Genomic DNA, 13,185 nt, shown 5'->3' with positions numbered 1-13,185 from the left:
CGAGAAAATAAAAAATCATTTTTGTCCCACAAAAATGTTTTTTTTAGCCCCCCAAATTGTTATTTTCCCAAGGGTAACAAGAGAAGTTGTTGTCCAATTTGTTCTGAGTATGCTGATACCCCATATGTTGGGGGTAAACCACTGTTTGGGCGCACGGGAGAGCTCGGAAGGGAAGGAGCACTGTTTTACTTTTTCAATGCAGAATTGGCTGGAATTGAAATCCGACGCCTTGTCGCGTTTGGAGAGCCCTGATGTGCCTAAACAGTGGAAACCCCAATTCTAACTGAAACCCTAACCCAAACACACCCCTAACCCTAATCCCAACCATAACCCTAACCACACCCCTAACACTAACACACCCCTAACCCTAATCCCAACCGTAAATGTAATTCAAACCCTAGCCCTAACCCTAACCCTAGCCATAACCCTAACCCTAACCCTAGCCCTAATAGGAAAATGGAAATAAATACATTTTTTAATTTTTTTATTTTTCCCTAACTAAGGGGGTGATGAAGGGGGGTTTGATTTACTTTTATAGCGGGTTTTTTAGCGGATTTTTATGATTGGCAGCCGTCACACACTAAAAGACGCTTTTTATTGCAAAAAATTTTTTTGCGTTACCACATTTTGAGAGCTATAATTTTTCCATATTTTGGTCCACAGTCATGTGAGGTCTTGTTTTTTGCGGGACGAGTTGACATTTTATTGGTAATATTTTTGGGCACGTGACATTTTTTGATCGCTTTTTATTCCGATTTTTGTGAGGCAGTATGACCAAAAACCAGCTATTCATGAATTTCCTTTGGGGGGGGGGGGGGGCGTTTATACCGTTCCGCGTTTGGTAAGATGGATAAAGCAGTTTTATTCTTCGGGTCAGTACGATTACAGCGATATCTCATTTATATAATTTTTTTATGTTTTGGCGCTTTTATACGATAAGAACTATTTTATAGAAAAAATTATTATTTTTGCATCGCTTTATTCTGAGGACTATAACTTTTTTATTTTTTCGCTGATGATGCTGTATGGCGGCTCGTTTTTTGCGGGACAAGATGACGTTTTCAGCGGTACCATGGTTATTTATATCTGTCTTTTTGATCGCGTGCTATTACACTTTTTGTGCTGCGGTATGATAATAAAACGTTGTTTTTTGCCTCGTTTTTTTTTTTCACGGTGTTCACTGAAGGGGTTAACTAGCGGGACAGTTTTTTAGGTCGGGTCGTTACTGATGCGGCGATACTAAATATGTGCACTTTTATTGTTTGTTTTTTTATTTAGATGAAGGAATGTACTTATGGGAACAATGTATTTTTTTTTTCTTTCTTTAGGAATTTTTTTTTTTTTTTACACGTGATTTTTTTTTTTTCTACTTTATAACATTGCCCCAAAGGGGGAGGGCGCATCATGTTATGAGGTCAGATCGCTGATCTGACACTTTGCAGAGCACTGTGTCAGATCAGCGATCTGACAAGCAGGGCTCCTGGCTTTCCAGCCCCTGCTCTGAGCAGGCGCTTGGTAAGCCACCTCCCTGCAGGACCCAGATGCAGCCCTGTGGCCATTTTGGATCCGGGCCTGCAGGGAGGAAGAGGTAAGAGACCCTCAGAGCAACGCGATCACATGGCGTTGCTTCGAGGGTCTCAGGGAAGCACGCAGGGAGCCGGAACACTGCGATCATGTTTGATCGCAGTGTGCCGGGGGTTAATGTGTCGGGGGCGGTCTGTGACCGCTCCTGGCACATAATGCCGGATGTCAGCTGTAATAATCAGCTGACACCCGGCCGCGATCGGCCGCACTCCCCCCGTGAGCGCGGCCGATCACGCTGGACGTACTATCCCGTCACAGGGAATTAAGTCCCAGATCACCTTAACGTAATAGTACGTCCAATGGGATTAAGGGGTTAATAATAAATAATAATAATTTTATTTATATAGCGCCAACATATTCCGCAGCGCTTTACAACTTATAGAGGGGACTTGTACAGACAATAGACATTACAGCATAAGGGCTGTCCCACACGTCCAGATAATTCCGGTACCGGAATAAATCGGTACCGGAGTTATCCGTGTCCGTGTGCCTGGGAACTCACGGAGGCCATACGTGCGGCACACGTGTGCCGCCCGTATGGCGAGTGGGTACCACACGGAGCGTGTGGTACCCACTCTGCATGGTGCTGAAGCTGCGATTCATATCTTCCCTGTAGCAGCGTTTGCTATAGAGAAAATATGAAGAATAGTGTTTAAAATAAAGATCTATGTGTCCGCCGCCCCCCCACCCCCTGTGCGCCCCCCCACCCCCTGTGCGCCCCCCCGCTGGTCAGAAAATACTTACCCGCTCCCTCGCTGCTTCCTGGTCTGGCCGCGGCTTCTCCTGCATGCGGTCACGTGGGCCCGATCATTTACAGTCATGAATATGTGGCTCCACCTCCCATAGGGGCGGAGCCGACTATTCATGATTGTAAATGATCGGCCCCACGTGACCGCATACAGTAGGAGGCGCGGCCAGACCAGGAAGGAGCGAGGGAGCGGGTGAGTATTTTCTGACCAGCGGGGGGGCGCACAGGGGGTGGGGGGGCGGCGGACACATGGATCTTTATTTTTAACACTATTCTTCATATTTTCTCTATAGCAAACGCTGCTACAGGGAAGATATGAATACCGGCTTCAGCACCATGTGGGGGGGACAGCGCTTACTGTAGCGCTGTCTCCTGCACGCACACGGACCCCAGACGGAGAATGTCCGTGTGAGGTCCGTGTTTTACGCGGACCCATTGACTCTATTGGGTCCGTGTAAAACGTGCGCTCCCACGAACACTGACATGTCTCCGTGTTTGGCACACGGAGACACGGTCCGCAAAAAATCAATGACATCTGCACAGATGCATTGATTTTTATGGGTCTACGTGTGTCAGTGTCTCCGGTACGTGAGGAAACTGTCACCTCACGTACCGGAATCACTGACGTGTGAAACCGGCCTAACAGAAATCACAGTTTAAAATAGAAACCAAGAGGAATGAGGGCCCTGCTCGCAAGCTTACAAACTATGAGGAAAAGGGGAGACACGAGAGGTGGATGGTAACAATTGCTTTAGTTATTTGGACCAGCCATAGTGTAAGGGTACGTGTCACGATCAGGATGGCCGGCGGTTTCGTCGGAGCGGCTAACCCGCTAGGCGCTAAGCCCCGCCCCTTCTGGGACGCAATGATGCCGGATGTGTTTATTGCACACATCCGGGATCATCGCACCCCACGCATAGGGCCCTGTGTTATTCCTTGCGGCGGCGCAGCGTCGCCGCAAGGAACACGGACATGCTGCGATCTTAAAAGACGCGCAGCATGTCCGGAGTCGCAGGGCCGACGGATGCGTGTTACCACGCATAGTGGAGACGGGATTTCATAAAATCCCCTCCACTATGCTGGAACATCTGGACGCTGCGTATTTGACGCTGCGGCCCCACGCAGCGTCAAACACGCATTTCCTGAACGTGGACACATACCCTAAGGCTCGGGTGTTCATGTAAAGCTGCATGAACCAGTTAACTGCCTAAGTATGTAGCAGTACAGACACAGAGGGCTATTAACTGTATAAAGTGTATGAGAACATGATGCGAGAAATCTGATTATGGTTTAAGTTTTTTTTTTTAATAGGCCACACAGGGATAGTTAGGTTAATGCGTTGAGGCAGTAGGCCAATCTGAACAAATGAGTGTTTAGGGCACGCTTAAAACTGGGGGGATTAATCGTATTAACCTGGGTAGTGCATTCCAAAGAATCGGCGCAGCATGTGTAAAGTCTTGGAGACGGGAGTGGGAGGTTCTGATTATTGAGGATGCTAACCTGAGGTCATTAGCAGAGCGGAGGGCACGGGTAGGGTGGTAGACTGAGACCAGAGAGGAGATGTAGGGTGGTGCTGAGCCATGGAGTGCTTTGTGGATGAGGGTAGTAGTTTTGTACAGGATTCTGGAGTGGATGGGTAGCCAGTGTAATGACTGGCACAAGGTAGAGGCATCGGTGTAACGGTTGGTCAGGAATATGATCCTGGCAGCAACATTCAAGGGCTGTCCCACACGTCCAGATAATTCCGGTACCGGAATAAATCAGTACCGGAGTTATGCGTGTCCTTGTGCCTGGGAACTCACGGAGGCCATACGTGCGGCACACGTGTGCCGCCCGTATGGCGAGTGGGTACCACACGGAGCGTGTGGTACCCACTCTGCATGGTGCTGAAGCTGCTGAAGCTGCGATTCATATCCTCTCTGCAGTAGCGTTTGCTGCAGAGAAAATATGAATAGTGTTAAAAATAAAGATTTAGGTGTCCGCCGCCCCCCCACCCCCTGTGCGCCCCCCCGCTGGTCAGAAAATACTTACCCGGGTCCCCCGTCGGCTGTCGCTCCTTCCTGGTCTGGCCGCAGCTTCTCCTGCATGCGGTCACGTGGGGCCGATCATTTACAGTCATGAATATGTGGCTCCACCCCCCATAGGGGCGGAGCCGACTATTCATGATTGTAAATGATCGGCCCCACGTGACCGCATACAGTAGGAGGCGCGGCCAGACCAGGAAGGAGCGAGGGAGCGGGTGAGTATTTTCTGACCAGCGGGGGGGCGCACAGGGGGTGGGGGGGCGGCGGACACATGGATCTTTATTTTTAACACTATTCTTCATATTTTCTCTATAGCAAACGCTGCTACAGGGAAGATATGAATACCGGCTTCAGCACCATGTGGGGGGGACAGCGCTTACTGTAGCGCTGTCTCCTGCACGCCACACGGACCCCAGACGGAGAATGTCCGTGTGAGGTCCGTGTTTTACGCGGACCCATTGACTCTATTGGGTCCGTGTAAAACGTGCGCTCCCACGAACACTGACATGTCTCCGTGTTTGGCACACGGAGACACGGTCCGCAAAAAATCAATGACATCTGCACAGATGCATTGATTTTTATGGGTCTACGTGTGTCAGTGTCTCCGGTACGTGAGGAAACTGTCACCTCACGTACCGGAGCCACTGACGTGTGAAACCGGCCCAAGACAGATTGGAGGAGGGAGAGTTTGGTAAGAGGGAGGCCGATTAGTAGAGAGTTACAATAGTCCAGACGAGAATGAATAAGTGAAACAGTAAGAGTTTTTGCAGAGTCGAAAGTAAGAAAAGGGCGAATTCTAGAAACCTTCTATACTTGTGGAAATATGATGAAAACAAACTCACGGCCTCACATTTCATCCGTTTTTGCAGGATCTGTTGAAAATTAGTTTTCCGGCAGAAGGAGAAAACGTACAGAGGAACGTTTTTTCTGTCCGGCGAAAAAACGCACAGCGACAGATCCAGCAAAAAACGCATGAAACGTGAGGTGAAATGATGGAATCCGGCGACCAATTCTGTTTTTTTCAAGAAATCATGCATTTTCCATTCTGGAAAATCTCTCTCTCTCTCCCCACCCCGAATCTGTTTTTTCCCAAAATTCACCAGATTGTGCCTGACGGCAAAAACCTGATGTGTGAAAGCAGCCTAAGCCTGGGTGGACATGGGCTCTTTTTAATTGACATTTACATTTGGAGCTCATTTTAGCTTTATTGGTTATTAATTCTTATGTAACCCATAATACACTGCCGCCTTATAGTTAGCAGCCTGGTGTGGTTAGAGTTGGGCTATGGCGTTTATTGGGTGGTGTCCGAGCCCCTGTGTGAAATCTGCACGGCCAAAAGACGATGCAAAACTGGAGCAACTCATGAGAAAGCCTCTTTCTGTGGTGTTTTTTTTTATAGGTGCCGCAGTAAAAGCAAACACTATGGAGACGAGTCCTAAATAATTACATTTCTCCAATTGTTTCCACCACATTGTAATAGTGTCCATTTTTCTACGAGCCGCCATGTTTCCCGCCACTCCTGCTGCACACATGGTGACCTGGAGCTCAGAGGTGCAATGTCAGCTGCACCTGTCATGTCCCTCTCAGCCAGGCTCAGGCTGCAGTCACACACAGCAGGTTGTACACGGCCATGAAACCGGTCCCTGCAGAGAGTGAGGAGCCGGCCGCGCAGCGAAACCTGTTCTGCCGAGTTTCAGGTGTACACAGCTCCAACGCCACGCCCGGCTCCCCGGGGTGTGGGGGAGGGGAGAGGCACTGAGAAAGGGGAGGCAGCGCCAGGACTGAGCCTCCAGAAGTCCCTGGGACTGTGGAGAAGAACGTTCAGCTCTGCCTGGTGGCGTGGAAAGTTTCCCCCTTCTTGTGTGGACATTGAGGAGCCCTCGGCTGCTGATAGAGGTGAGAAGTCTCCTGATCTTGTGTGATCCAGAGGATGTAATCACAAACCCTCCTGTAGATAGAAGATCAGATAGTAGGATCCCTGCTTGTGACTTTGTATTCTCAGATGATGCGGTCCTGCACTGGGGGATGTGATGGTGGGATCACCTGCTTGTGACTTTGTATTCTCAGATGATGGGGTCCTACACTGGGGGATGTGATGGTGGGATCACCTGCTTGTGACTTTGTATTCTCAGATGATGGGGTCCTACACTGGGGGATGTGATGGTGGGATCACCTGCTTGTGACTTTGTATTCTCAGATGATGGGGTCCTACACTGGGGGATGTGATGGTGGGATCACCTGCTTGTGACTTTGTATTCTCAGATGATGGGGTCCTGCACTGGGGGATGTGATGGTGGGATCACCTGCTTGAGACTTTGTGTTCTCAGATGATGGGGTCCTACACTGGGGGATGTGATGGTGGGATCACCTGCTTGTGACTTTGTATTCTCAGATGATGGGGTCCTACACTGGGGGATGTGATGGTGGGATCACCTGCTTGTGACTTTGTATTCTCAGATGATGGGGTCCTACACTGGGGGATGTGATGGTGGGATCACCTGCTTGTGACTTTGTATTCTCAGATGATGGGGTCCTGCACTGGTGGATGTGATGGTGGGATCACTTGCTTGTGACTTTGTATTCTCAGATGATGGGGTCCTGCACTGGGGGATGTGATGGTGGGATCACTTGCTTGTGACTTTGCATTCTCAGATGATGGGGTCCTGCACTGGGGGATGTGATGGTGGGATCACTTGCTTGTGACTTTGTATTCTCAGATGATGGGGTCCTGCACTGGGGGATGTGATGGTGGGATCACTTGCTTGTGACTTTGTATTCTCAGATGATGGGGTCCTGCACTGGGGGATGTGATGGTGGGATCACCTACTTGTGACTTTGTATTCTCAGATGATGGGATCCTGCACTGGTGGATGTGATGGTGGGGTCACCTGCTTGTGACTTTGTATTCTCAGATGATGGGGTCCTGCACTGGGGGATGTGATTGTGGGATCAGTGCTGTGTGCTTGTTACAATCTACGTCCATATTTGTTTTGGGTTTTCTTTGTTCCCTTGCTGGAGAGTGCACCTGTCTGTTCACATTTCTGGATTATTCTTCGCCCATGTTTTCTTAGTAAATATCCTACTAAAGCCGAGAACTGATCCCAGCGGAGGAGGAGATGTATCCCTTGGGACGGAGCCCATCGCTGTTTGTTTGGGGTTTGCTTTACATTTGGTCATAGATGCAAAAATAAGATAACTAATCCTCAGCGAGCAAACTCTTCCTTACAGGTGCGGGCACGTCCTGAGCATCTGACGGTGTCACACGTAATATTTACTACTTGTCAGTCACTGTTTACACGGCATGATCCGTGAATGTCGAGGGGTCTGTTATATGGACCCTATCTGGGGGCACACGTAGTACTGCTTTATGGCCGTGGAGGCAGTCCTTGTGCCTCCATGAGGGACGTCGTTCACCTCTAGAAGCTATGGCTCTAGTACATAAACACAGTTCACACCACTTCTTCTATCAAGTAGAAGACGCTTCAGGGAACGCTGGTGTTTTTTTCCCTTTAGTGTCTTTTCGGTCAGTTCTTGTGGGGTTCTTGGTTTTTTTTGTTTGTTTTTTTTGTGTATTGTACAAGCTAGTGAACAGCGACATCCAAGCTGAAGCCGCCTGAACAACGGTCAAGTCACTGCTTAAAATGGCTTCTCGTCTTTGGAAACCTGAAGCTTTAGAAGACTGACCATGTGCACAGCAAGTTGTTTTGCATTGCAGCTCATGTGTTCATTCTTCTTAGCGTTTATTTAGGTGGGTTATGGAGCATCCCCTCCTGAAATAAGACGCCATATGCACTTACCCTTATTCATTCCCTCACACCTTGCGTGCTGGACACCAGCAGCTCTGACGGTCCCCATTATACAGAATTTGCTCCATGACGTTGTCCGTTATATTGATGAAATACAGATTTCTTGGCAAAACTCTGCAGCAGGTGATCTTGGTTGCACAAAAACGCGTCACCTGAACGGGACACGAATTGTCATAGAAATCGATGCAGGTTCCAGCGTTGAATTCGTGAGCAAATCTCAAACTTGTGAACGGATCCTAAAGTTTGCTCCCCAAACTAAAGTTGGGATTTTTTTTCTCCTCTAACCAGTAAATATACAGCAGGTTTACATCGCTGTCACATGGATTAGCTCCAAGCGGAGTAATGTCATTTTTTTTTTTTTTTTTTTTACACAAAATATATACTCTACTAAAATAAATTGTCCTCTATAGTAAATATACTGCCTGTAGTGTTATCCGCATGTTAGAGACACAAGACCTTAAAAGTGATGGGGACTCGGGAATGGACACGCGTTCTCACTGAACAGAAGAAAAATGGCCGCAAGCGCTTTTCTGGTCTTGAGGTCCATTTGCCTCCTGCCAGCAGTATTGGACATGCAGAGAGAGATCTTGTCAAAGGCAAAAATATCAAAGAAAGAAAGAAAAGTCTGAAATTGACAGGTGTTGTTTAAGGGGCGAAGTGCTGTCCAACAGCCGCCTTGTGCATTATGTATGTAAGGGGAATATAGCGTTCCTTTTTTTTTTTTTGCATCCTTTCGCTAAAGACACGAGTGGATAACTTCTGAGTCCTTTTTTTTTTTTTTGGTCCCCATTAATTTGATGGACAATGGAACAGTTTGTTTTTAAGTGAGTTTTACAGTTGAGCAATATAAGTGTTTAGTAAATTGCAATGATCTCCAAGCACACAGGATCCCTGAGAAAAGCCAGATAATCCGTGTTGTCACATCATCTAGATTCCAATAACCATGGTGGTAGCCGTTCATTCAGTCTTTTTCAGTTCGTGCCTGCTCCTGCTTTTGAAGCTGTTATTTTGCTACAACAACTTAGACTGACGCACGCAACATGTTTTTGGTCTTTTGTTCTTTGTTATATCTCGCTTGACTTGCTTTCCTGCACAAATCTACTCCTTCAATGCTGTGCTTGATCAGATCATTAATTGAAGAACTTCCCTGTTGTGATATGTCTGCGTAGCAGAAAATGTATTTTAAATTTAAAGAAAAAAGGACTAAGCCCTCATAAACATGGGGTGGTGGAAGGGGGATCTACTGCTTGGGAGGTGCTTGGAGTTGGTAGATCCAGCTTATCCATGTATCATTTTTATTTAATGGCCACTATGTAACATTACATTTCCATGTTAGTAACCGCAGATTGCTAGGAATTGGAGAAGCCATGTTTTGTTTGTTGAAAGAATTGTCACCTTCTTAGTTATCCAGGTATACCAATGTTGGAAGACTACAAGGTATTTACTGTGTGCTGGAGTGTGGCTTAGTTTAAGAAAAATCTTCATTAACACGTGTGCCAAAAGCTTAAAGATCTCAAGTTTTTCCTCTGGATTCTCAACTTGGGACTCTATTGCTGGGACATTCATCTAACTCTGTGTTCCCCAACTCCGGTCCTCAAGAGCCACACACAGGTCATGTTTTCTGGATTTCCTCAGTATTTCCCAGGTGAAAATTGTATCACCTGGACATTCAAAAATTGCGTCACTTCAATACTAAGGAAATCCTGAAAACATGACCTGTGTGTGGCTCTTGAGGACCGGAGTTGGGGAACACTGAATTCTTACCCCTCAAACTCAACCCCAGTGAGTGAACTACAGAACTGGTTTCCAGTTCACCTTTACCACACCTGTGGGGAATTAGTGCCAGTTGGGAGAACGAATACTTTTCTTGTTTCACTGTCTATTAATTATGGTCAATGTAGGCATTCTTAGTTTTATGTGGACTTCAGGGCACAATATGTAATTTTTAGGATGAATTTAATCTGAGACAGTCTACGTGTACCTCTTTTATCCGAGCAGCAAGTATTCCCTTAGCGTTGGCGCCAGTGTGTTTTTTTTCTCTATTATATATAATATTATAAGACTTTTTTCCAATTATTTTGCTGCCTCGGACCTAATGATCCTATGTGTGACACATTGTGTCTATGGCCGCATAGATGTACGAGGAGCCGTAGCTGTTCAGAATATTGTGATCTCTTGTTTTTCTCAATCTCCTGCGACTCAGATTTCAATGACTAAACCTTGAGTTGAATGTCCCAATGCGAAGAAGCGAACTTTACCCTGTAAAAATGTCGACAATCTGCAATAAGGAAGCATGAAAGTACCGTATATGGCCCAAGGAAACGTCACAAGTCACGTGCATCTAGTTTGTTTTCAAACCTGCGAGAAAGCCGCATAGTTTCTAATGAAATCTCCCCTGAGTGTGTTTCTAGGTTTTGGGCTCTTACAATAATGCTGTCTGTGTAAAATTTCATAGTTGGCAGCCGAGTACTGAAATTCCTTTGGCTGGTAATCGCATTGATCTCCTGATCGGGATGAAGGCTTATCCCTGTACGCTTGTCGACTAATACAGCATGGTACAGCCTTAAATATACGATAAAATAATTTGTAACCTCTCCTTAGCTAAAGTGTTCACATACAACAATGTTGGCACATTTGATGTCAGGAAACCCCCCACAAAGAGGCCGCTCCTTCTTCCTCTAAGTATAATGCACACTTGGTTCTTTACAGTCTTGGCTCTGATGATCACAGCAGGATTCTTGGTGTGTTCCTTTAGGAAAATAGAGCAAAGGAATGTTATGTTTGCAGCCATTGCTTCTCTATGAAGCTTTTTATAGACCTATTGTCTAAGCTGACCATGAGGAGGTGGAAAGCCTAGTGTTAAACACCTGCATGAGATATTACAACCAGGACGGCTGTATTTCATACTAATCTAGATCTCGATTAAGCTTTTCATAGATTAGTTGTATATAATTATGTATTACCAATTGGGGATAATATTCTTAGGCTATGTTTCCACGTGGCGTATTCCTTCAGTATTTGAAGCGTCCAGATGTTACAGCAGAGTGGAGGGGATTTTAAGAAATCCCATCTAAACTATGCGTACAAACACGCAGGCAGCAGACCTGCGTAGCCGAACATGTGGCGTGTCTTTCTAGACCGCAGCATGTCTATTTATCTTGCGGAGACGCTCAGCCTCAGCAAGATAAATAAGTCTATGTATAGGATGCGACAGAAAAACGACTGGCACATCCAAACTAGTGTGAGTAGGTGCATACCAGGAGCAGCTACCTCCATATACCGTATAATATACAAAAAAAGGTTGCACTCTATCGTGCCAAAACACGTCAAATATGAAATATGAATAGCAAAATGGCTTTTTGAACATTAGGAAAAAATTTTTGAGACGCTTAGCACAGAATTTGGCCAAATATTGTGAGCCCATCAACCATCGTCAAGGTGGTCTCATTTAAACTGATGGGTACCTGACCTCCCTGTCCAAATGTGAACACTTACCGAAGGCTAATGTCTGTATGCTTGGGTGAATATGGACACCTCTCTCAGCAAAGCCTACATATGGGTTGGCCGGAACCAAGTGTGACTAGATGTAATTAAAAACCACATGGTGACGGGAGGAGTGCTCAGTCAGTAAGGCTACTTTCACACTAGCGTCGTGCACTGCACGTCGCTATGCGTCGTTTTGCAGAAAAAACGCATCCTGCAAAAGTGCTTGCAGGATGCGTTTTTTCTCCATTGACTTGCATTAGCGACGCATTGCCGCACGTCGCAAAAAACGACGTTGCTTGTAACGTTTTTTGATGTGTCGTTCCCGTCTTTTCCGACCGCGCATGCGCGGCCGGAACTCCGCCCCCGCCTCCCCGCACCTCACAATGGGGCAGCGGAGGCATTGAAAAACAGCATCCGCTTCCCCCGTTGTGCGGCGCATTCACAGCTAGCGTCGGTACGTCGCAACGATGCAATTCGTCGTTTTGTTCGTCTGACGCTAGTGTGAAAGTAGCCTTAGCTAACATTGAAATGACAGAAAAACGACTGGCACATCCAAACTTCTGTGAATAGGTGCATACCAGGAGCAGCTACCTCCATATATAATATACAAAAAAAAAAATTTTCCTAATGTTCAAAAGCCATTTTGCTATTCATATTTCATGTATTTCATATTTGACGTGTTTTGGCACGATAGAGTGCAACCTTTTTTTGTATATGTATAGGATGCGGTGATTCAATGAACACAGGCGGAATCACCGCGCGTACGAAAGGGGGAAGCGCTTTGGGCGGAGAGGGGTGTCCGCTGCGTCCAAAGCTCTGGGATTCTGGACCGTCGACACATACCCTTAGTGTATGAATGCTCCTTGTCCACAACAACCTGATCTGCTGCCACTTGTCACTCTTACCAATAGAGCAATGTAGTTTCATGGAGCTTTTGTGTTCTTAGCACATCAAATATGCAGCAATCCTGCAGAGCTGAAGTGGTTTTTAAGAACTATTGTTTTGATGTGACCTAGGCACAACTTGCAGGCTTATCAAAAATCGAGTTCTGAGCCTAGCAAACTAGAAAACTTGCCCAACCCTTGGCTCATCCAAATCCTACACATTGTGTCTGATGGCTCCTTAACACCTGCCCTATTTAAAAAAAACAAAATGGACCCTCAAGTGTAGAGACAGCATTGTAGAAATTCAGTCAGTTCTTTCTGGTCGGTCTATAGAGCTTTCGATGTGTCTGTACGATCAGCTATGCAATCCTTAATCTTTCTATAACTTGATATCCACCTTCATCTCCTTCCAGGAGTTGGCCAACGCTTCTAATCTTCAGTCCAACCCTCCCTTTCTCCACCTCCTATTGAAATCAGAGATCTGCCTCTACACAGGGTGTCAATTTTGACATCAACAAAATATTTGTCAGCAGAATCTGTTAACAATATTGTATCTAAAAGATGTATTTTTTTTTCTTGTCTAACTTTGAAAACTAAAATGAGACTGGTTATATTTTAACCTATTCAGTCAATTTCTGGCTGACTACTGCCTT

The 13,185-nt window shown here is 46.3% G+C and overlaps 1 protein-coding gene across 1 annotated transcript in view; it reads left to right on the top strand.

Moving 5' to 3' along the window:
• Window positions 1-5,635: 5,635 nt before the first annotated feature.
• Window positions 5,636-13,185, top strand: part of OCLN (occludin) — a 47,445-nt gene continuing 39,895 nt past the window's right edge. Inside the window, exon 1 of the mRNA XM_077288111.1 lies at window positions 5,636-6,252. The gene's annotated coding sequence lies outside the window, so the exon portion shown is untranslated. The remainder of the gene's footprint in view (window positions 6,253-13,185) is intronic.

The sequence above is a fragment of the Ranitomeya variabilis genome, chromosome 1, assembly GCF_051348905.1.
Source record: "Ranitomeya variabilis isolate aRanVar5 chromosome 1, aRanVar5.hap1, whole genome shotgun sequence".
In the NCBI taxonomy this organism is placed as follows: domain Eukaryota; kingdom Metazoa; phylum Chordata; class Amphibia; order Anura; family Dendrobatidae; genus Ranitomeya; species Ranitomeya variabilis.
The sequence above is the reverse complement of the archived record's forward strand: the minus strand, read 5'-3'. Positions and strand labels throughout refer to the sequence as shown.